The sequence below is a fragment of the Hylobates moloch genome, unplaced genomic scaffold, assembly GCF_009828535.3.
Source record: "Hylobates moloch isolate HMO894 unplaced genomic scaffold, HMol_V3 SCAFFOLD_15, whole genome shotgun sequence".
Classification (NCBI taxonomy): Eukaryota; Metazoa; Chordata; class Mammalia; order Primates; family Hylobatidae; genus Hylobates; species Hylobates moloch.
Genome location: NW_026652290.1, coordinates 62,493,521 through 62,519,058, shown reverse-complemented (window position 1 = coordinate 62,519,058; position 25,538 = coordinate 62,493,521). Strand labels below are relative to the sequence as shown.

General features: G+C 45.0%; 1 pseudogene; it reads right to left on the bottom strand.

Moving 5' to 3' along the window:
* Window positions 1–498: 498 nt before the first annotated feature.
* On the bottom strand, window positions 499–13,604 carry LOC116484256 (eukaryotic translation initiation factor 3 subunit J-like; annotated as a pseudogene).
* Between the last annotated feature and the right edge of the window lie 11,934 nt (window positions 13,605–25,538).

Genomic DNA, 25,538 nt, shown 5'->3' with positions numbered 1-25,538 from the left:
AGAGTCCCGTTCCAGACAGGGCTCTGTCTCATACTCAGAAGGAAGGAATAAGTGGTCAGAGGCCAAGAAAAATCTAGACAGACAGGCCTTGATGGGTTTTCCCACTTATTTAGATCATACCCCTCTTGTCCAATCATATTTCTATACAGCTGTCCATACTTTTTTAAATCTAAGCATAAAAACGATAATTGTCCTTGTATCTTTGGGTCTTCATGCTAACAGCTCCCATGTAGACATGTTAAATAAATGTGCATGCCTTTTCTCCTATTAATCTGCCTCATATCAGTGATTTTTTGGTGAATCTTCAGAGGACCAAGGGAAACCTTCAAAGGGCCAGTGGGTTCCCCTTGGCCCCTACAATGCTAAAGCACCATAATTGGAGATATTGTGTTCTGAGCCCCAATAATAGCTACTCTAGTGGGCATGAAATGAGATCTCATTGTGGTTTTTCTGGGTTTTGTTATTTAAGGTAAAATGTCACATGAAGTCTTGTACTATCTATCCTCCACCATAACAACCACACAGATTGTCTCTCATGGTAGCCTTTAATCTCCCTCTGGGAAACACACCTTTCTTATTTTTGGCTTTACTTTGCTTTTCTTGCTTCTGTTTTTCACTGCAAGTCATCAATTTCTGATGAAATACACTAATCCCAAACTGAGACTTAAAAAAACTGGTGTAATATAGTCACTTTTCATACTGTGTAATTTTATCTTTAGTAACTTTCCAAACTCTGAAGTTACCTCTTAAAGAGGTTCGTAGCTATTTCATAAACTGTATTATTAACACCAAAGTTTTATTTTGCTAATTCGAGATCCGACTTTTTCTGTGATTTCTTTAGTTGCAATTTATCTGCCAATTTTTCTGGTGTTAGCACTTTAGGTTTTTCACGTTCTTCTAACCTCTTCTTGATTTCTTATTGTCTTTTCTTCTGTTGCCGTTCTTTCTCTTTTATTGAAGCCATCCTTACAGGGTTAACAAGAATTTTGGCCAGAAATATAGTTATAATTAAGCATTGCCGGGTGTGGTGGTTCATGTCTGTAATCCCAGCACTTTGGTGAAGCTAAGGCAAGTGGATCACCTGAGGTCAGGAGTTCGCGACCAGCCTAGCCAACATAGTGAAACCCTGTCTGCACTAAAAAAAAACACAAAAATTAGCCGGGTGTGGTGGTGGGCACCTGCAATCCCAGCTACTTGGGAGAATGAGACAGGAATCATTTGAACCTGGGAGGTGGAGGTTGCAGTGAGCCGAGACCGTACCATTGCACTGTAGCCTGGGCAACAAGAGTGAAACTCAGTCTCAAAAAAAAAAAAAAAATTAAGCATTAATCAGGCTGCGCTTTGACTCACTTCTTTGTAACCTTAAGTCACTTATGTAGCACTAGACTCTTACCATTTACATCCCCAATGTTCCTTTTCCGAGGTTAAGACTTTTGTTTAAAAACTGCTTAAGCAGATTCTGAATTCCAGCAAAACAGTGATGCCAACCAATTTAAAGACCCCCACGGAGGAACTGAATCAGCACAATAATACACTGTTCTTACCTCCGTGTCTCATCACTTCACCCTGCACAATCTCCACACTTGGGCCCACTCCAAAATCCTTAAAAACCCTAGCCCCAAACTCCTCAGGGAGATTTGAGATCCCATCTGGCTGTCCTATGATTAAACCTCTTCCTCTGCTGCAACCTGGTGTCTCGGCATACTGACTTGCCATGTGCACTGGGCCATGACTTTAAGGTTAGAGTATTTTCTGTGTTATTTTTTTCTTTTCTGAAATTTTTACTTCTTTTTTTTTTTTTTTTGTAGAGACAGGATTTTGCCATGTTGTCTAGGATGGTCTTGAACTCCTGGGCTCAAGCAATTCTCCCGCCTTGGCCTCCCAACGTCCTGGGATTACAGGCGTGAGCTACCACGCCTGGCCTGAAATTTTTACTTCTGGTTTTGTTTCTGCTTCCTTCCTTCCCTGCCCCTGCCATATCATCATCATCCCAGTTATCCTTGATGTCTTCATCTTCTCCTTCCCAGTGGTCCCCTACCTTGTAGTGCCAGTGCCCTCCACACTCCACAGAGAATGAGTCCATGTCCCAAGAATCCAAGTCCTCCCACCTGTCATCACTGCTGCCATCTGAAGCCAGGTGTGGCTGGGCCTGAAGGGAAGAGTTAGCGCAGCAGAAGTGAGAGGTGAGATGATAGATTTGCTCTCGTTGGCTGGCAAGGGCCCTCAATGGTTGTGACTGGCATTTCCTGATGGCTAGCGATGTTCAGCAGCTTTTCATATGCTTGTTTATTATTTTTTAAATTGCATCATCTCTTTTGATGAATAAGGGTATGCATCCTTGTTTATGTTTCAGAGCCCTCTGTATGTTATTTTCTATGAATTGTTTATATCTTTTGTTTGGTTTTCTTTTGGGATGTTGTTTCTTTTTCTTGTTTTCTTTCTTCCTTTCTTGGCCTTTTTGAAGAACTAACACACAGATTTATTTATTAGTGCTAATTTTTATGTTTTGTAATACATTTGTTTATCCTTTATTAATTTCTTCCTCTTGCTTTCCTTAGGAACGATTTTCTTCCCCTCCCCCTATAACTTTCTTGAGTTTTTTTTAAATGAATTTTATTATTTTGATTAAAATTATTTTTAACAGCCAGGTGTGGTGGCTCATACCTGTCATCCCAGCACTTTGGGAGGCTGAGGCAGGTGAATCATGAGGTCAGGAGATCAAGACCATCCTGGCTAACATGGTGAAACCCCATCTCTACTAAAAATACAAAAAAATTAGCAGGGTGTGGTGGCACACGCCTGTAGTCCCAGCTACTTGGGAGGCTGAGGAAGGAGAATCACTTAAACCCAGGAGGCAGAGGTTGCAGTGAGCCGAGATCATGGCACTGCACTCCAGCCTGGGCGACAGAGTGAGACTCCGTCTCAAAAAAAAAAAGCATTTTTAACATAGTTTTTCTCCTCTACAAACTGTTTTAGCTATAGTCTATGTGTTCTGATATATATGGTTTTCACTAACATTATTGTCTACTTAGGGAAGAAAAAAGCTTTTCCTCTATCCTCTCAGTTTTAGTACCTGGCAAACTGTCAAGAGTCACATTCACAGGAGAAAAGGCATACAAACTTTTTTTTTTTTTTTTTTTGAGATGGAGTCTCGCTCAGTCACCCAGGCTTGAGTGCAGTGGCACAATCTCAGCTCACTGCAAGCTCTGCCTCCTGGGTTCACACCATTCTCCTGTCTCAGCCTCCCGAGTAGCTGGGGCTACAGGAGCCTGCCACTACGCCTGGCTAAGTTTTTTGTATTTTTAGCAGAGACAGGGTTTCACCGTGTTAGCCAGGATGGTCTCGATCTCCTGACCTCATGATCCACCCGTCTCGGCCTCCCAAAGTGCTGGGATTACAGGCGTGAGCCACCGCGCCCGGCCAAGGCATACAACTTTATTATGTTAATATTTGTACATGCACTAGGCTTCACAGAAAACAAGTGAAAAATCCAAAGAGATGATTGGATTTGAAGGCATATATACCATTTTAACATAAAGTGATAAACTATGGAGAAATGACTAGAAAAGAAAAAGAAGCCTTGGGCTTCTAAGGGGTTAAATTGTAGGAAGGTGATGAGAAAAAGTCTGGGGGAAACTCATGGCAGATAAGGGTTGTTTATGCAGACTCATTTAGTGCTATCTCTAGAAATAACATTAATTTTCCATTCTCCTCTTCCTGGTATGGGTGAGGGGACCTTTACAAATGGGAATTTTCTTTGCAGAAAGGAAATGTATGTCCTGCTTGTAGTCAGATAGGAGGGCAGAGAGTTCTTCCTGTGTCTGCTGCTTCAGCTCAAAATAATCCTTATACCAAAGTTATATATTTTGAGGTACCATAGTCTGATCTCCTTCACTGAGATATTTTACACTTTCTTCTTTTTCTCTTCCTCCTTCTTTTTCCTTTTTGGACCTAGTGTTAAGTCAGGGAGAGTTATAAAAGTCCAAGTGGTAGGCTGGCAACTGTGGCTTACACCTGTAATCCTAGCACTTTGGGAGACTGAGGTGGGCAGATTGCAAGGACAGGAGATTGAGACCATCCTGGCTAACATGGTGAAACCCCGTCTCTACTAAAAATACAAAAAATTAGCCAGGTGTGGTGGCAGGCGCCTGTAATCCCAGCTACTCAGGAGGCTTGAGATAGGACAATCACTTGAACCTGGGAGGTGGAGGTTGTACTGAGCCGAGGTCACGCCATTGCACTCCAGCCTGGGTGACAGAGTAAGACTCTGTCTCAAAAAGGAAAAAAAAAGTCCAAGTGGTAAAGTTTGTTTGTTTTCCAGTTCTAATTTTTAGTTTTATTACATCATGATTAGAGAATGGTGTCTCAGGCCAGGCATGGTGGCTCATGCCTGTAATCCCAGTACTTTGGGAGGCCAAGGCAGGAGGATTGCTTGAGCTCAGGAGTTTGAGACCAGCCTAGGCAACACAGTTAGACCTCACCTTTACTAAAAATAAAAAAATTATCAAGGTGCGTATGCCAGCACACACCTATAGTCTCAGCTACTCAAGAGGCTGAGGTGGGAGGATCACTTCAGCCTGGGACTTTGAGGTTGTAGTAAGCTATCATCACCAATGCACTCCAGCCTGGGTGAAAGAGTAAGACCCTAGAGAAAAAGAGGAGACAGAGAGTGGGGAGAGGGAGAAAGAGAGAGGTGTCTTTATTCCTTTTGCAATGTAATTACTTTTGGGATTTATTGAAGTTTTTGTAACATAATTACTGTGCAATCAATTAATTTTGAAAACGTTCCATAGATACCTCACAATAAAATAAGTTTTTAGACTTTAGATTATAAATTTGATATATAAAAAGGAGCTCCATTGAAAAAAATATGTTATTTGGGTCTACCTTATGACCATGGCCTAAAAGAGAGGTTAAATTAAACTCCCTAACTGGTATGTTTCTATAAAAAGCAGTACAAAATTGCTTTTTATAGTCTTAATATTAATTAGGTAATTATTAATTAGTGGTAATGTAACCACAAAACAGGTTCACCTTGCCCACTGCCAAGTATTATTTGTTACTTAGCTATTAATAAGAATTAATAAAAATATCAATTGTGTGAATTTCCCAACCTTATTATTAAAGAACTATTGTCTCATTTAATGATTTTTCTTTTTTAACAGAATTTGCCCAAGTTTAGTATTAAGATCATAATCTCTGCTAAACTTTTTCTTTTTTTTGAGATGGAGTCTCACTCTGTCGCCCAGGCTGGAGTGCAGTGGCGCAATCTTGGCTCACTGCAACTCCTGCCTCCCAGGTTCAAGCGATTCTCCTTCCTCAGCCTCCCAAGTAGCTGGGACTACAGGTGCGTGCCACCACACCAGGCTAAGTTTTTTTTTTTGTATTATTAGTAGAGATGGGGTTTCACCGTGTTAGCCAGGATGGTCTCGATCTCCTGACCTCGTGATCAGCCTGCCTCGGCCTCCCAAAGTGCTGGGATTACAGGCATGAGCCACTGTGCTCGGCCTAATCTCTGCTAAACTTTTATACTTGCTTGGTAAAAACACATTTTTCTCAGCCTTTTGTATTCAAACTTTCTTTCTTTCTTTCTTTTTTTTTTTTTTTTTTTTTGAGGCAGGGTCTCACTCTGTTGCCCAGGCTGGAGTACAGTGGTGCCAGCTTGGCTCACTGCAAACTCCACCTCCCAGGTTCAAGCTATTCTCCTGCCTCAGCCTCTTGAGTAGCTGGGATTACAGGCATGTGCCACTACACCTGGCTAATTTTTGTATTTTTAGTAGAGAAGGGTTTTGCCTTGTTGGCCAGAGTGGTCTTGAACTCCTGGCCTCAGATGATCCACTTGCCTCGGCCTCCCAAAGTGCTGGGATTACAGGTGTGAGCCATTGCACCTGGCCACAACCTTTCTTAATCATTTTGTTTTATTATTAGGTTTTACTTTGTGATTAAATATGAGAATGTCTTTTAGCAGATGATTGTCATATCAACAAGTAAGATGACTTACTTGTTGATATGACAATTATGTGTTGGTCTATTATCTTTGCTTTATTATTGTTTGTGTTTTTAGTGATAATTTGAAAGGTGTGTATTATTTTTGTTCTAGTAGCTACCTTTATCACTTTTTTAAGAAATAATTTTTAGAAAATGATAAAGATATAACTCTCATGTAGATACAAGAATGAACATGTGTTGAAGATTTTATTTTTCTCCTTAATTAGCAAGGGAACCAGTCAGGTATAACTGCTTCAAAGCAAAAAGTCAAAGGAACACAAATTTAAATGGACAAAGAGATTGAATTACAAATGGAGGCAAACTGGTTTTTCCACAAGGGAAAGAAATCAAAGGAAGCTCTTCTAGGTAATACAGTTTGCATATCAAGAGATGCAAATAGCTCAGAGACAACGAACAGGACCAGAAAATGCAGTTTTTCATTGAAGTACAAAATTGCTTCTTATAGTCTTAATATTAATTAGATAATTATTAATTAGTGATAATGTAACTGCCCAACAGGTTCACCTTGCCTGCTGCCTAGATGGAGTTGATTTATCAAGACAGGGGCACTGCAAAAGAGAAAGAGACTGGAATTTTATTATTACTCAAATCAGTCTCCCTGAAATTCGAGGATGGCGGATTTTAGGATAATATGATAGGCAGGGGCCAGTGAATCAGGAGTACTGATTGGTTGGGTCAGAGATGAAATCATAAGGAGTCAAAGCTGTCCTCTCGTGCTGAGTCAGTTCCTGGGTGGGGGCCACAAGACCAGATGGGCCAGTTTTTTTATCTGGGTGATGCCAGCTGATCCATCAAGTGCAGGGTGTGCAAAACATCTCAAGCACTCATCTTAGGTTTTACAATAGTGATATCATCCCCAGGAGGGCCAGAATCTTGTAACCTCCATCTGCGTGACTCCTAAACCATAATTTCTAATCTTGTGGTTAATTTGTTAGTCCTACAAAGGCAGTCCAGTCCCCAGGTCAGAAGGGGAAGGGCATTGTCTTTGTTTGGGAAGGGACATCATCCTTGTTTCAAAGTTAAACTATAAACTAAATTACTCCCAAAGTTAGTTTGGCTTATGCCAAGGAATGAACAAGGACAGTTTGGAGGTTAGAACCAAGATGGAGTTGGTTAAGTCAGATCTCTTTTACTGTAATAATTTTCTCAGTTATAATTTTGCAACTACAGTTTCAGTAATAATCTTCTGTTTCTTTAGACATATCTATCAATTTTGTTTATAGGATGAGCAGCTAATTCCAGTTTCCTTGGGAATTTCCTGGCTTCCACACTGAAAGTCTCTCATCGTGGGAAACCCCTCAATCGATGGAAAACCAGGACCATTGGTCACTGAAATTTTCTACTATAAGAAATGATAGAATTATTGTAGTTCTTCTTTGTTCCCTTTTTTTATTTGTTTGTTTGTTTTGTTTTTTGAGATGGAGTCTTGCTCCGTTGCCCAGGCTGGAGTGTGATGGTACGATCTCGGCTCACTGCAACCTCTGCCTCCCGGTTTCAAGCAATTCTCCTGCCTCAGCCTCCCGAATAGCTCGGATTACAGGCGCCCACCACCATGCCCAGGTAATTTTTGTATTTTTAGTAGAAACGGGGTTTCACCATGTTGGTCAGGCTGGTCTCGAACTCTTGACCTCAAGTGATCCACCTGCCTTGGCCTCCCAAAGTGCTGGGATTACAGGCGTGAGCCATCATGCCTGGCTCCACTTTTTTCCTGAGGAAGTTTTTATTATTTATTTATTTTAAAGATAGGGTGTTGCTCTGTCACCCAGGATGGAGTGGAGTGGTACAATCATGACTCACTGCAGCCTTGACCTCCTGGGCTCAAGTGATCCTCCTGCCTCAGCCTCCCAAGTAGCTGGAACTACAGGTGCATACCACCATGCTCAGATAAATTTTTTATTTTTTGTAGAGATGAGATCTCCCTATGTTACCCGGGCTGGTCTTGAACTCCAGGGCTCAATGGTCCTCCCACCTCAGCCTCCCAGTGTGCTGGGATTACAGGAGTGAGTCACTGTGTCTGGCCACGCCCAGCTAATTAAAAAAAGTTTTTTTACAGAAGGTGTCTCACTGTGTTGCCTAGGCTGATCCAGAACTCCTGGCCTTAAGTGATCCTCTTTCAGCATCGGAAGCTTTTTTTTTAGATAATAGTGGTACAAAACCTTGACTTTACCTGAATAAGTTTTTAAAAATTCGGATGCTTGGGGCCCAGCCCCAGAAATTCTAATTTAATTGGTCTAGGATATGGCTTGGCCATCTAGGATTTTAAAAGTCTACTCAGTTAATTCTAATGTTCAGGCAAGGTTGTGAATTGCCAATATGTAAAGATATGGAGCCATCTCCAAGATGTATTGAATGCAGAGTAGTGTATACAGACGGCCTCTGACTTGCAGTGGCTTGACTTATTATGATTTTTGACTTTATAATGGTATCCATACAACCATTCTGTTTTTCACTTTCAGTAACGCATTCAATAAATTACATAAGATATTCAACACTTTATTATACAATAAGCATTGTGTTAGATGATTTTACCCAACTGTGCACTAAGTGTTTTGAGCACATTTAAGGTAGGCTGGGCTAAGCTATGATGTTTGGTAGGTTCAGTGTATTAAATGAATTTTTGATTTACGACATTTTAAACTTACAATGAGTTTATCAGGACATAGCTTAATTGTAAGTCAAGAAGTATCTGTACAGCGTGTTACCACTATGTAGAAAATGGAAAAGTAAAAGAAAATATTTATATATTTCCATGTATGTACATAAACCATCTCTGCAAGGACGTAGAGGGAACTGTTAACATTGGTTGCTGCCAAGTATGTGAACTTAGGGGGTAGGAGGGAGATTTTTCACTGTGTACTTTTTGGACCTTGTGAATCTATTATTAATGTTTTAAAGTTATTTTAGGCTGGGCGGGGTGGCTAACGCCTGTAATCCCAACACTTTGGGAGGCCAAGGCAGGCGGATCACTTGAGGTCAGGTGTTCCAGACCAGCCTGGCCAACATGGCGAAACCTCGTCTCTACTAAAAATACAAAAATTAGCTGGGTGCTGTGGTGAGCACCTGTAGTCCCAGCTACTAGGGAGGCTGAGGCAGGAGAATCACTTGAACCTGGGAGGCTGAGGCTGCAGTGAGCTGAGATCACACTATTGCACTCCAGCCTGGGCTACAGAGTGAGAGCCTGTCTCCAAAAAAAAAAAAAAAAAAAAAAAGTTATTTTAAAATTCTACCTCTTTAATCTAAAAAAAAAATTAGTTTTCTGAAAAAGTAGGTACATAACTAGACAATATGAGCTCTTCTTTTTTTATTTTTTAAAATTTTTTATGTAATTTTGTTTTTTTTTTTTGAGACAGAGTTTCTCTCTGTCACCCAGGCTGGAGTGCAGTGGTGCTATCTTAGCTCACTGCAAGCTCTGCCTCCCGGGTTCACACCATTCTTCTGCCTCAGCCTCCTGAGTAGCTGGGATTACAGGTGTGTGCCACCACGCCCAGCTAATTTTTGTATTTTTAGTAGAGACAGAGTTTTGCCACGTTGGCCAGGCTAGTCTCGAACTCCTGACATCAGGTGACCTGCCTGCCTCGGCCTCCCAAAGTGCTGGGATTACAGGCATGAGCCACCATGCCTAGCAATCTCTTCTATTTTTTTAAACCCCCAAAACCACAGAAATTTTAAAAAGAAAAAAGAGCTTTGCATAGAAAACATTTTTTAGGTAAGGAAATTAAAACATACAACATGCATACACACGCACAACAAAGGGACTTCAGGCGGTAAAACTATGTCTCTTTTATTTCTTATTTTCTTTTGAAAAATATAACCATACTCATTATTTTTATAATTTTTAAATATTTTATAATTCAATATTTTTATAATAAAATAAAAAATAGAAACCTAACAATCCTGCCTTTTTTTTTTTTCTTGAGATGTAGTCTCGCTGTCTTGCCCAGGCTGGAGTGCAGTGGCGCGATCTGGGCTCACAGCAAGCTCCGCCTCCCGGGTTCACGCCATTCTCCTGCCTCAGCCTCCCGCATAGCTGGGACTACAGGAGCCCACCACCACGCCCGGCTAATTTTTTTTGTATTTTTAGTAGACACGGGGTTTCACCGTGTTAGCCAGGATGGTCTCGATCTCCTGATCTCGTGATCCGCCCACCTCGGCCTCCCAAAGTGCTGGGATTACAGGCATGAGCCACTGCGCCCGGCCAATCCTGTTTTTATGTAGAGACAAACTTTCCCTCCGCTGGAGTGAGTCGGCTTTGTCCTGCTAGTGTGGTGGCCTTTGTGCCTCTCCCTTCCTGGGCCACTTGGTATCCTCTCTTCTTGCTCAGAAGGAAGCCCGACCACTAAGCCCTGCTGCCTCATGGGAGAGGGTTTGGGGGCTGCTACCACTGGAGCTGGGCAGCTGCCAGTGGATGCCCAGGCAAACTCTACTGATTGTCTCTCACACGAGGGACACTGTAGGGAAGAATAAAACTTTTCCTCTATCCCCTGAATGTTCCATAATTGAGTCTATGAAATAAACTGACAGTGGACAGATTAACAGGAAAAAAGATATACAAATTTATTATGTGGACAGGGTATCACATGAAAGAAAAGTGAATACCTCCCAAACCCAGTGAGATCTAGAAGCTTATTTACTTGCTTGCTCTCTCTCTCTGTTTTTTTTTTTTTTGCAGGGACTCAATCTCTTATTTATTTATTTTATTATTTTTGAGACAAGGTCTTACTCTGTAGCCCTGGCTGCAGTGCAGTGGTGCAATCATGGCTCACTGAAGCCTTGACCTCCCAGGCTCAAGCAATCCTCCCTCCTCAGAGTCCTGTGTAGCTGGGACCACAGGCACACGCCACCACACTTGGATACTTTTTAACATTTTTTGTAGTGATGGAGGTCTCACTATGTTGCCTAGGCTGGTCTTGAACTCCCAGGCTCAAGTGATCCTCCCGCCTTAGCCTCCTGAGTAGCTGGGATAATTTTTAAAATTTTTTTGTAGTGATGGGGGGGGTCTCACTATGTTGTCTAGGCTGGTCTTGAACCCCTGGGCTCAAGTGATCCTCCCTCCTCAGCCTCCCAAAATGCTGGGATTATAGGCGTGACCCATTGCACCTGGGTTGGAAGCTTATATACTCTCTTCATATGGGAGAGTGAGGGGTGATGTGGGCAACTTGGAGAGTAAATGATTTTGATTTGGGGGGAAGAAGAATAAATGACAGCCTGTGACAAAGTCTGTCTGGGCATGGTGTCAACCTTGTCTCTTCTGTGATGTTAATCTTCCCTGGTTGATGAGATCCCCAGGAGGTGACTAATGACAATTGAATTTCTTTTGGGAGGATATACCTTTAGACAGATGAGGGAACTTCAGAGAAAGTCCCTGTCTGTATTTTGGGGAAGAAAGAGGGGTGAGAGGCAGGAGAGCAGAAGAAGGTCAGAGAGGCCTTGCTTCCTCTTTAGTTCAAAGCACTCAGCATGCCAAAGCACCATACTTTGGGGTATGATTTTCTGTTCATTGTTTTTTGTTTTTTTTTTTCCAGACAGAGTTTCACTCTTGTTGCCCAGGCTGTAGTGCAGTGGCACAATCTTGGCTCACTGCAACCTCTGCCTGCTGGGTTCAAGCAATTCTCCTGCCTCAGCCTCCCAAGTAGCTGGGATTACAGGTGCATGCCACCACACCCAGCTAACTTTGTATTTTTAGCAGAGACGGGGTTTCAACATGTTGGCCAGACTGGTCTCGAACTCCTGATGTCAGGTAATCTGCCCGCCTCATACTCCCAAAGTGCTGGGATTACAGGCGTGAGCCACTGCTCCTGGCTGGGTTATGATTTTCTTTTTCTTTTTTTTTTTTTAAGAGACAGAGTCTCACTCTGTCGCCCAGGCTGGAGTGCAGTGGTGCGATCTTGGCTCACTGCAAGCTCTGCCCCCTGGATTCACGCCATTCTCCTGCCTCAACCTCCCGAGTAGCTGGGACTACAGGCGCCCGCCACCATGCCTGGCTAATTTTTGTATTTTTAGTAGAGACGGGGTTTCACCATGTTAGCCAGGACGGTCTCGATCTCCTAACCTCGTGATCTGCTCACCTCAGCCTCCCAAAGTGCCGGGATTACAGGTGTGAGCCACTGTGCCCAGCTGGGGTATGATTTTCTGAGCCCCAATAACACTGTGCTAGGCTTTGGGTGGTTGGCAAAAAGTCAGCAGATAGGACTCTGCCCACAGGTCTTCCCTGTCTGAGGTGGTGGCACAGAAGCAGGCCTGTCCCTAACATTTATGGGGCCAGCATGAGAGTATCAGTGTAAGCTCACTATTACATATTTAAATATTTATTTTTAATTAAAAAAATTTTTTTAACCTTCCCTCTTTTTCTGCCTCATTTACATTTTTTTGAGACAAAGTCTCACTTCGTAACCCAGGCTGGAGTACAGTGGTGCAATCTCAGCTCACTGCAGGCTCAACCTCCCTGGGCTCAAGCAATCCTCCTAATTTAGTCTCTCAGGTAGCTGGGACTATAGGTGTGTGCCACCATGCCTGGCTATTTTATTTTTTTCTATATTTTGTAGACATGGGTTTCATCATGTTGCCCAGGCAGGTCTCAAACTCCTGGGCTCAAGCAATCCACCTGCCTCTGCCTCCCAAAGTGCTGGGATTATGGGTGTGAGCCACTGCACCTGGCCTTAATATTTTTAAATATTTAAGTGTATACACTTTTAAATATTTAAAAGGTGTAACTCAAGCTAAGAAACTGTTGACTTAAAAAAATGTTGACTAAAATATTATCTATTCTCTCCCCTTTATATATATAACTTCATAATGAATTAAGAAAGCCAGGTTTGAATGTAGAACTCTTTCTGATTCCTTGGCGTTCTGTGCTTGGATATGGCTGTGGCGGGCAGCTTCTAAGATGACACTCAGTGATTCCCACCCTTGACATTTACATCCTTATGTAATCCCCTCCTCTTGAGTGTGGGCAAGACCCATGAGCTGCTTCTAACCTACAGAATATGGCAAAGGTAATGGGATGTTCCATCCATGATTAGGTTATATAAGACAGTGGCTTCTCTCTTGCTAGCAGATGCCCACTCTTCCTGGCTTTGATGAAGCAAGTTGCTTTGTTCCAGGGATCCATATTACTAGTGAATGAGGGCAGCCTCCAGCCAATAGCCAGCAGGGAACTGAGGCCCTCAGTCCAGCAACCCTCAAGGAACTGAAATGCTGCTAACAGCTACCTGGATGTGGAAGCAGATTCTTCCCCAATCAAGCCTTGAGATGAGATTGCAGCCCCAGACAACACCTCCCGAGAGACTCTAAAACAGAGAGCCTGGCTAAGCCCTGCCCAGATTCCTAACTCACAGAAACTGTGAGATAATATGTATGTGCCATTTTAAGCTGTAAGTTGGTGGTCATTTGTTATGCAAAAATAGGTAACTAATATAATGGCACTGCTGGAAAAGTGGCCCCCAGTTAGTGGCCCAGCCATCTTCTCTTCCTACCTGCTCTTCATCCTGAACCTGGAAGGGCCTCATGTCCATCTCTGTGGACACCCCAGCTCTCACGTCAGTTCTGCCCACCCCCCACTCCACACTCCTGGACATAGGCTTAGAGGGTGCACGCATTTGGTGAGTGCTACCCATGAGCCCAGTGTTGCTCTTGGGAAGGTGGGCCAGGGGACAAACCCCAGCAAGCCCTGGGAATAGCTCAGGGACATTTGTGCAGGGAATTCTAGGGTCGCAGGTACCCATAGCATTCTAGAGGAGGGGCTTCAGGTCCTCGGCCCTCCACAGACTCTCCACCCCACTGGAAAGGGTGGAGCAAGGCCCTCTAGAGCACAGGGCCGAGGCCAGGAACCCCTCACCCATGGAGGCCAGTGCTGCACTCAAGGAGCACTGGCTGAGGGCCAGGTGATGGGACCAGACCCAGGGCTGCCTGATGAGGGCCAGAGGGCAGCGCTGCAGCACACCTGAGAGGAATCTTTACCGGGAGCTGCAGGTGGAGCTGGGCCAGGAATGTGGGAGGGCTAAAGCACCAGCAATGGGAGGGCCTCCAGCAGGACAGCCCTAGGCACTGACTTCCAACAACATAGTTTCTTTAGGGTGGAGAGGAGCTGGGGCTATTGAGTCATAGTGCATCTGTTCAAGCCCCGCCTCTGCACACTGGTACATGACTGTAGTCAAATTACCTAAACTCTGAGTCTCAGTTTCCTTCTCTGTAAAAGAGGATAGTAATAGAACCTATCCCATAGGTTTGTGGAGAGGATTAGTGCATGTGAAATGCCTGATAAGTGTAATGAATATTGGCTGTTATTAAGGAAACTGAGGCTCAAAGCAGATGAAAGGTGATCTTTCTGTTCCCCAGTGCTGCTTGGCTTACCTAATATGTCAGAGGGTGACATGAGGAGGGGAGCATTCAGTTCTAGGATACACATTGTCTCTACAAGCATTTATGGAAACTTTCAGACCATGACCCTAACTCATGCCATCCTTCCTCAGACTCCCCGAGAGCTGGCATGACACAGTGGGAAGTGCCGTCTGAGTGTGCAGAGTGGGCCTTCACAGTGCCTGTCCAGGAGGACTGAGTTCACTGGGTGAGCACTTCAATCCCTCGTCCCTGTTGCCTCATCTGTGAAACGAAGGGGTTACCAGTGTGACGCTAAGCATAGACCACAGACTATAGCCTCGTCTTTTGGTGAACCTGAAGGAAGTTAGAAATGCAAATCTCAGCCATCCCCTTCCAGCTCCCCTCACACAGACTTACTAAGTCAGAATCTCTGGAACAGGGATCTGAGAGCTTGCATTTCTCTTTTCTTTTCTTTCTTTTTTTTTTTTTTTTGTGAGATGGAGTCTCACTCTGTCGCCCAGGATGGAGTGCAGTGGCGTGATCTCAGCTAACTGCAACCTCCGCCTCCCGAGTTCAAGCGATTCTTCTGCCTCAGTCTCCTGAGTAGCTGGGACTACAGGCATGCAGCATCATGCCTGGCTAATTTTTGTATTATTAGTAGAGACAGGGTTTCACCATATTGTCCAGGCTGGTCTTTTTTTTTTTTTTTTTTTTGCGACAGAGTCTGTTGTCCAGGCTGGAGTGCAGTGGCATGATCGCAGCTTACTGCAACCTCCACCTTCCAGGTTCAAGTGATTCTCCTGCCTCAGCCTCCTGAGTGGTTGGGACTACAGGCACCCACCATCACGCCTGGTTAATTGTTCTCTTTTTTTTTTTTTTAGGGTTTCACCATATTGTCCAGGCTGGTCTTTTTTTTTTTTTTTTTTTTGCGACAGAGTCTGTTGTCCAGGCTGGAGTGCAGTGGCATGATCGCAGCTTACTGCAACCTCCATCTTCCAGGTTCAAGTGATTCTCCTGCCTCAGCCTCCTGAGTGGTTGGGACTACAGGCACCCACCATCACGCCTGGTTAATTGTTCTCTTTTTTTTTTTTTTTAGATGGAGTCTCGCTCTGTCACCCAGGCTGGAGTGCAGTGGCATAATCTGGGCTCACTGCAAGCTCTGCCTCCCAGGTTCATGCCATTCTCCTGCCTCAGCCTCCTGAGTAGCTGGGACTACAGGTGCCCACCACCACGCCTGGCTAATTTTTTGTATTTTTAGTAGAGACAGGGTTTCACTGTGTTAGCCAGGATGGTCTCGATCTCCTGACCTTGTGATCTGCCCACCTTGGTCTCCCAAAGTGCTGGGATTACAGGCGTGAGCCACCGTGCCTGGCCAATTTTTGTATTCTTAATAGAGACAGGGTTTCACCATGTTGGCCAGGCTGGTCTTGAACTCCTGACCTTATGTGATCTGCCCACCTCAGGCTCCCAAAGTGCTGGGATTATAGGCGTGAACCACCATGCCCGGCAGAGTTTCCATTTCTAACATGCTCTCCAGGTACTTTTTTTGCTTGCTGAAGTGGAAAACCTCTGGGTTCTGACAGTGGACTGTCAGAGGTCTTCACAGACTTGAGTCCACAGATGCCTTCAGGTGCCAATGCAGGGGCCTTATGGTTGGGCCTCCTGGGTCCCCACCCTGGGTCAGTGCAGGACTCAACCAGAGCAACTCCCCTGGGGTTCTGAGAAAACGAATGTTCCCCTTCTCACTCATTAGAGGTTAGAAACTGCTGAGCTGGGGTCAGGGCCACTTTTGTAATTTACGGGGTCCAGTGCAAAATGAAACTGCGGGGCCCCTTATTCAAAACACAGGAGGGAAGTTTTTTTCCTTTCTTCTGTGGTCTCCCATGTCACAGTGGTTTTTAATTTGTGATTTAATGTCATGAACCCTTCAGGCATGGGGATACAGGCAAGGCGAGTACAGACCCTCACCAGCTTCCGGACCTTCCTGAGGAAGCTGCAGTTTACAGGGAAGCCTCAGCTCTTTTTGGAGCAAAACTGACTGCAGCTGGCAGCACGCAGCTACTTACGGTGATTAACGAATGTGTTTGAAAATTCCCTCCTGCTTCAGCCTCAGCCTGCGCCTGAGCTATGGTCAGTGCAGCAGTATATTTCTGTATAATCTCTTTTGACAACTGAAAGGGGGGCCAACCCACAAGACTAACCCAATTACAGCAAAAGAGCGATCTGGCTGCTCCCTGTTGACAAGGTAAACACAAGGGTATCCCCTTTCGGGATGTGGTGCTTCAGGACCGGTGGGCTGCTGGCATGGGAAGTACTTTCCTGCTCCAGCATCTTGAGATATTTTTGCTTTGTGACGAACAGTGGCTATCACTCCTGGGCTGTGTCAATTAGGCACAATCTGCTTGCACCCCCATAGCTGGGCCTGAGATACTTCAGCCCAGGAAGAGATATGCAATGGTAAGACCCCTTATCCGGGATCAGAAAAGTTGGGGTCTCTGGTTCCCTATCTTGCTGTGTGGCCTTGGATAGAGCATTCAGTCAGTTTGGGCCTCAGCATTCTCTTCTGTAACATAATAAGGTGTTAAAGTAGATTACCCCCAACTCCTCTTCTCTCTCATTAACATTCCATGCGGGTAAGGATTTAAGAGAGAGTTTTCAGTCCATACTGTTAGTTTTACAGGTAGAGCTGTAAGAACATAGGGCAGAGGGGATATACACCAAAACAAGAGTTGGGGTTGCATCATGGAAGGCTAAAGTGTCCAGTTAAAGAGTTTGGCACTTCTTCATAGGCAACAGGGAATCATTGAAGGCATCTAAAGAAGGAAAGGGATACGTTCAGAGCTGAGCATTAGGAAGAGGAAGTGGGAAGCGATATTTCAGAAGAATTGAGGATGGAAAAGAAGCTAGCTAAGTAGTGACCACGTGTGCACACACCTTTTGCACTTCCTGGACAGTACCAGGCTGCCTCCCTAATTCACAGTCCCACCAGCAAGCTAAGGGGGTCCTTATTTCCTCATAATCTCTCTATCACTTGGCATTGTCAGACCTCTACATTTTTGCCAATGAGATGGTTAGGAATTGGTATGTCATTGTGCTAATTTGAACTTGCGTTTCCTTGGTTAGTAGTGCAGTTGATTTCACTATATTGCCCAGGCTGGTCTCGAACTCCTGATGTCAGGTGATCCTCCTGCCTTGGCCTCCCAAAGTGGTGGGATTGCAAGAGTGAGCCCCTGCACCCAGCCCATTTTTCTTTATGTATTTTTTTTTTTTTTTTGAGATGGAGTTTCATTCTTGTTGCCCAGGCTGGAATGCAATGGTGCGATCTCGGTTCATCCCAACCTCCGCCTCTCGGGTTCAAGCGATTCTCCTGCATCAGCCTCCCAAGTAGCTGGGATTATAAGCATGCACCACCACACCTGGCTAGCTTTGTATTTTTAGTAGAGACGGGGTTTCTCCATGTTGGCCAGGCTGGTCTCGAACTCCCAACCTCAGGTGATCCGCCCCCCTCAGCCTCCCAAAGTGCTGTGATATAGGCATGAGCCACTGCACCCGGCCTTCTTTATGTATTTTTAAATCTTTTTGATTCCCCTACATATTGTGATACTCACCTTTTGTCAGTTATTTGCAATGCAAATGTACTTTCCTAGTTTGTCTTTGCACTTGGGTTATTATGGTGGCTTTAAAAAACTAGTCATAGATGACGAACATAGTTTAATTTTTATTTATGTTTTTGAGATGGGGTCTCTCTCCGTCACACAGGCTGGAGTGCAGTGGCACAATCATGGTTCACTGTTGCCTCTACCTCCCAGGCTCAAGCAATCCTCTCACCTCAGCCTCTGGAGTAGTTGGGCCCTCAGGTATGTGCCACTATGCCTAGCTAATTTATTATTATTATTATTATTTGTAGAGACTAGGTCTTGCTATGTTGTCCAGGCTGGTTGTGAACTCCTGGGCTCAAGGAATCCTCCTGCCTCAGCCTCTCAAAGTGCTGGTATTACAGGTGTGAGCCACCACACCCAGCCATCAACATTTTTACTTATGGTTTGTTCTTTGGTGTCTTTTTAGAAATTCTCTACACTTAAATCATAAACCTATTCTATATTTTCTAAAAGTTTTTTTTTTTTTTTTGAGATGGAGTTTCGCTCTTGTTACCCAAGCTGGAGTGCAATGGCATGATTTGGCTCACTGCAACCTCCACCTCTCGGATTCAAGTGATTCTCCTGCCTCAGCCTCCCAAGTAGCTGGGATTACAGGCGCATGCCACCACGCCCGGCTAATTTTGTATTTTTAGTACAAACGGGGTTTCACCATGTTAGCCAGGCTGGTCTCGAACTCCTGACCTCAGGTGATCCACCCGCCTCGGCCTCCCAGAGTGCTGGGATTACAGGCATGAGCCACTGTGCCCAGCCTCTAAAAGTTTTAATAATTTCCTTTTACCTTTAAGTCTTTGACCGATGTTGAATTTATTTTGCGTATGCCATAGGTAAGAATGCAATTTTATCTTTTTCCACATGGATACCCATTTGTCCTGGCACCATGTATTGAATGGTTCACAGGTCGACTCTGCTGCCCAGGGTGAGACAAGCAAAGCACTGGTTCTCAGGGTTGTGCAAGTTCATGGCCAGCAGCAGAGAGTGAACACCTGCTTAAGTTTTGCACCCTGGGCACCTCACTTGCCTCCCCCTGCATGCCTGGCCTGGCTGTTGCTCTCTGCACCTGGGAATCCAGCCCAAGGTGAGAGGGCTTCTCTTGTCATTGACAGTCCCCGACACACACAAGACTTTGCGTCTCCTGCTTAGGAGTGTTGGCTCCTTCCACAGAAGGGGCTTTGTGAAGAAGGAGGAAAAGCAACTCTGGAATTTCCTATCAGCTCTGGAGGTGTTAGGAGGGGTGCCTGGGACTAGGGCAGCTATGGTGAGACCTTTCAGGGTGAGGGTCAGGGACCTTGTGCCCCAGAGGTGCTGTTTGAGGCTTCACAGTTTTCTGAGGCTTCTGGGGGCAGGACGCTGGTGCTTACATGGCCTTTCCCCTCTGTCAGGAGCGAACCCTGGAGTGCCTGGTACTTGTTCTGCCCCCTGCCTTCTCCATAGAATATGGAAGGTGCTTACAGATCACCCTAGAAAGTTTCACCTACTGTGCAGACGTGGACTCAGATAGCAGTAGAAGTAGAGAAAAATTTTCGTTTTCTCATTCTCCCTTTTTTTTTGAGACGGAGTCACACTGTTGCCTGGGCTGGTATGTGGTGGCACGATCTCAGCTCACTGCAACCTCCACTTCCTGGGTTCAAGCGATTCTCCTGCCTCAGCCTCCTGAGTAGCTGGGACTACAGGCGCATGCCACCACGTCCGGCTAATTTTTGTATTTTTAGTAGAGACATGGTTTCACTATGTTGGCCAGGCTGGTCTACAAACTCTTGACCTCGTGATCCACACATCTGGGCCTCCTGAAGTGCTGGGACTACAGGTGTGAGCCACTGCGCCCGGCCTTCTCATTCTCTTTTAATCCTTCTAATTGCACCTGGGAGAAAAGCTAACCTATAAAGCCCCCTCCCTGACAACACTTGCTAATCGTCACCTGTTATCCCCTAGAGACTGGGCCTCAGGATTGGGAGCCTTGGTGAGTTATGGTATCTGACCAGATATTTAGTCAATTGTTTTGTTTTGTTTATTGAGACGGAGTCTCACTGTGTTGCCCATGCTGGAGTGCTGGGGCGCAATCTCAGGTCACTGCAACCTCTGCTTGCCAGGTTCAAGCAATTCTCCGGCCTTAGCCTCCCAAGTAGCTGGGATTACAGGTGCCTGGCACCACGCCTGGCTTATTTTTGTATTTTTTAGTAGAGACGGGGTTTTGCCATGTTGGCCAGGCTGGTCTTGAACTCCTGACCTCAGGTGATCTGCCCGCCTTGGCCTCCCAAACTACTGGGATTGCAGGCGTGAGCCACTGAGCCCGGCCACATTGTTTTGTTTTTGTTGTATTTATTTGGGAGGAGTTACCTTCTATTCTTGCAAGTGATGGCAGTTTGCTATTAATGATGCCAGTAGAGCATTTCCTTTTGAATACATTTATCTGAGCAAAAAAAGTATGCCTTGGCCGGGCACGGTGGCTCATGCTTGTAATCCCAGCACTTTGGGAGGCCGAGGCGGGCGGATCACGAGGTCAGGAGCTCGAGACCATGGTGAAACCCCGTCTCTACTAAAAATACAAAAAATTAGCCGGGCGTGGTGGCGGGCACCTGTAGTCCCAGCTACTTGGAGAGGCTGAGGCAGGAGAATGGCGTGAACCCAGGAGGCGGAGCTTGCAGTGAGCCGAGATTGCACCACTGCACTCCAGCCTGGGCGACAGAGCGAGACTCTGTTTCAAAAAAAAAAAAAAAAGTATGCCTTATGTGTGTAAAATCATATTTATGTGTTTATTTGGATAAAGAGATGTAGGAAAGCACGACATCAAAATGTTGATGGTGGTTTTCCCGGGTTGATGAGATTTCAGGTGGTTTTTGGCTTCCTTGTGTTTTTTTGTGTTGTTTGCATTTTTTATAATGAGCATACATTGAGTTACACAATCAGAAAAGAACTATATTTATTTATTATTATTTGTTTTTTGAGACAGTCTCACTCTTTCGCTCAGGCTAGAGTGCAGTGGTGTGATCTTGGCTCACTGCAACCTCCGCCTCCTGAGTTCAAGCAATTCTTGTACCTTAGCCTGCTGAGTAGCTGGGACTACAGGTGTGCGTCACCACACTGGCTAATCTTTGTATTTTTAGTAAAGATGGGGTTTCGCCATGTTGGCCAGGCTAGCCTCGAACTCCTGACCTCAAGTGATCCACCTGCCTTAGCCTTCAAAAGTGCTGGGATTACAGGTGTGAGCCACCACACTGGCAGAAAAAAAAAGTATTTTTATTATGGAAAGAGGCATATGCACCTAAAAGAACATATTAAGTGAATAATAATACAAGGAATATATTTGTCAACATGTTGACTAAAGTTGAGAAACCCAACTCACAAAATAGCAACTTAGGGAGAATGTGGGGCTTGCTTTGGGAGGCTGTGTGGGAGAGGAAGGGACAACTGAACGCAAGCACAGAAGGATCCAGGATGGGCTTCCTGTCCTGGGACATTGTGGCTGCCGCCAACCAGCAGCTGGGCTCTGTCCTTTAGTGTTGTTCACAGGATTCCATTTCAGAGTCTCAGTTACAACTTTTTAATCAGGGACATAGTGATCATTTGGTGAGGTCAAGGCTGAGTTTTGGTGGTGTGTTATTTACCTTGCCAGGATGGGGTGGACAAGAGGAAACTTCATCAGGGGTCTTGCTATGTTGCCGTATTAGTCCATCCTCATACTACTATAAAGGCATAGCAGTATGAGACTGGGTAATTTATAAAGAAAAGAGGTTTAGGCCAGGCACGGTGGCTCACTCCTGTAATCCCAGCACTTTGGGAGGCCAAGGCTGGTGGATCACCTGAGGTCAGGAGTTTGAGACCAGCCTGGCCAACACGGTGAAACCCCATCTCTACTAAAAATAAGAAATTAGCCAGGCATGGTGGTGCGCACCTGTAATCCCAGCTACTCGGGAAGCTGAGGCAGGAGAATCTCTTGAACCCGGGAGGTGGAGGTTGCAGTGAGCCGAGATCGCACCACTGCACTCCAGCCTGGGAGGTTGCAGTTAGCTGAGATTGTGCCACCTCGCTCCAGCCTGGGCGACAGAGTGAGACTCCATCTCAAAAAAAAACAAAAAAACAGAAAAGAGGTTTAATTGGCTCACAGTTCCACAGGCTGTACAGGAAGCATGGCTGAGGAGGCCTCAGGAAACTTTCAGTCATGGCAGGAGGTGAAGGGGAAGCAGGCATGTCTTATATGGCCGGAGCAGGAGGAAGGGAGAGTGGGGGAAGTGCTACAGACTTTTAAACAACTGGATCTTGTGAGGACTCACAGACTATCACGGCAACAGCAAGGGGGACATCCACCCCATGATCCAACCACCTCCCACCAGGCCCTCCTACAGACTGGGAAGGATTGGGAGTTATAACTGGACATGAGATTTGGGCAGGGACACAAATCCAAACCATAGGAGTTACCCAGGCTGGTCTTGAACTCCTGGCCTCAAGCAATGTCTCTTGGTTGAGAGCACTGGCTTCTCCCCATTGGGCTGTCCTTGTCTGTAGGGTGACTACTGTGTGGCTCCTATCCCAGACACTTGGCAGCTGGTGCCAGGCCCATGGTACTGGCCCCTCCCAGGGAGGGCATAATTTAACAGGAGCCCTGGGGCAAAGGATTCCTGATGTGTAGCCTTGGGAACCCTAGGCTCACTGCCCTCAGGGAGAGCCTTTTTCAGATCACAGCCTAAGTTACTGTTTAACCTTTAATAGGGCCAGCACCACAGTCCAGATGCAACAAGCAGCAGACAAGTAACCTCAGCTCTTCTTCCTCGGGGACTTACTTGGCTTCACATCTGATTCTGGTTCTGGGCATCTAATGTGGGACAGATGTAGGGTAGGAGACAGTATCTGCCAATCATGAGATAATAAGGACTAAGTAGCTGCTACTCACTAGCACTGTGGGAGGACCAGATAGTCACTGTCCCTGTTCTCCTGGAGGCGGCAGGAAGCAGCATGTGGCAGAGAAGTGGGGTTGCCACAGGACACAGTGTAGGGCTCTGGAGGTGGGGTAGGGCAGGGGGCCTGAGCAGGAAACCTTTATGCTGAGACACAAGGAGTTTGCCAGGTGAAAACAGATAGGGAGGGGCGGCCCAGGAAGAGGACTGTGTGCAGAAATCCTGAGGCAGGAGGGATGTGGTGTCCAGTTGAGAGACACCCTTTAGGTGGCTAAAGAAGAAAGCACAGGCTGGGGACCCCTGGGGAGCAGATGAGCCTGGGGAGACGGACAGGGCCAGATCCTGTGGGACTGCCTAGGGCAGTGGTTCCCAGTGGAGGGCAATTTTGTCCTCCAGGGACATTTGGCAAGGTTGTCACAAGTGTATTGGGGGGTGCTCCAGGGATGCTGCTAAACATCCTGCAATGCAGAGGATAGCCCCTGACAACAAAGAATTTTCCGCCCCCAAATGTCAGTAGTGCTGAGGTTGAGAAACCCTCTTCTAGGACCACTTGAAGGACTTTGTTCCTTATTCTGAAGCCAAGGGGAAGCCATAAAGGGGTTTTACATAGGAGAGTGACTGATCAGATTTCTGTTGTAGAGTATTCCGTGTGGCTGCTCTGAGGAATTTTGAGACCTAACTGTTCTAATTCAGAACCACTCTTGGTAGTTGTGGATCCATTCACCAGCTTGGGAATTTCCAGCCTCTGTGATTTTCTCTCCCCCATCCCCACACCCGCACCTCCAGGGCTAAGCTTTTGGCTACTTTGTGGCCATCTGGTTTTCTACCAGGGCAGGGAAACCAAAGCAGATATTTACTAAGAGCTAAGTAGGGCAGGGGTTTTTCCACTCCACACAATAGGCACAGCACTAGGGCCTACAAAAGTGTTTAAGGCCTATGTGGCAGGCAGAAAAATGCCCCTGAAAAGTTGTGCGTGTCCTAATCCTCCAAACCTGTGAATATGTTACCTTACATGGCAAACGGATTTGGTAGAAGTGATTAAGTTAAGGATCTTGAGAAGTGGGAAGATTATCCTGGATTATCTGGGTAAGCCCAATGTAATCAAAAGCGTCCTTCTAAGCAGAAGATAGGAGGGTCAGATTCAGAGGCAGCGTGATGACAGAAGCAGAGGACAGAGAGAGATTTCCAGATGCTGCTGCTGGTTCTAAAGATAGAGGAAGGGACCAGAATTCCAAGATAAATTTGTGTGCCACCAAATTTTTGGTAATTTGTTACACAGCAACAGGAAACTAATACAGCCTGGAAAACGTTTTTATTAACTCTGAAATAAAAGAGGAAAACTGCAAACTAGATATTAATAAATGCATTTATTTTAAAATTTGTTTTTTAATATTTAATAAATACAAAAAGGTATAAAGATTAATACAACAGGCCAGGCACAGTGGCTCACATCTGTAAGCCCAGAATTTTGGGAGGCTGAGACACGCGGATTGCTTGAGGCCAGAAGTTCAAGACCAGCATGGGCAACGTAGGGAGACCTTGTCTCTACAAAAAAATTTTAAAATTAGCCAGGTGTGGTAGTACGTGCCGCTAGTCCCAGCTACCTGGGAGGCTGAGGCAAAAGGATTACTTGAGCCCAGGAGTTCAAGCCTGTAGTGAGCTATGATCAGGCTACTGCACTCCATCCTGGGTGATGGAGGGAGTCTCTGTCTAAAAAGAAAAAGAAAAAAAAGACTAATACAACACACCACTAGGTAGTATTACCCAACCAACTCAAGAAATAAAGCATCTCTTTCTTATTTTACCTATTTTTTTTTTTAACAATAGAGATGGGGTTTTGCTGTGTTGCCCAGGCTGGTCTCAAACTCCTGGGCTCAAGCAATCCTCCCACTTCGGCCTCCCAAACTGCTAGGATTCCAGGCATGAGCCACCATGCCTGGCCGAAATAAAGCATTTCTAATACAGCCAAAGAATCTTGCAGACCCACATTGATTTCATTCCCCTTTCTTCCTTACAGAGGTAATCAATATCCTAAAGTTGGTATTTATTATTCTCATATTTTTAATAGATGTATCCCCAAACAATATGTACTATTGCTTTGTATGCAACTTTATATACATGGCATCATAGTGTGTTTTCTTATGCAGCTTGATTTTTATGTCAAATGTGTTTTGAGAATCATTCTTGTTGATGTATATGGCAACTATATATTACCCTATTGTATGAATATGTCCTACTTTATTCTGCTGACAAACATTTAGGTTGTTACCAGTTTGGGGCTATTACAAACCGTATGGCCATGAACATATTTGTACCTGTCTCACTGTGAATTTCTGCAAGGGTTTCTCTAGAGTTAATTCCCAAGGGTGGAACTTCTGGTACCTCGGATAAATAGCTTCTCTAGAGAGTTCAAACCATTCCTTAGAGAGACTGGGCCAATCAAAATTCAACTGGTGATGCATAGAATTCTTGGTGATGGTGGTATTGTTAGATTTTTGCCAATATAATGAATGTGAAATAATATTTTATTGTGATAAAAACTTTTATTTTCTGGACCACTGTGGAGTTGAGCATCTTTTCCTATGTTTACAGATCATTCCTGTTTCTTCTGTGAATTGCCTGTTCATCTCTTTGCCCACTTTTCTGTTGGATTGATGGTCTTTTT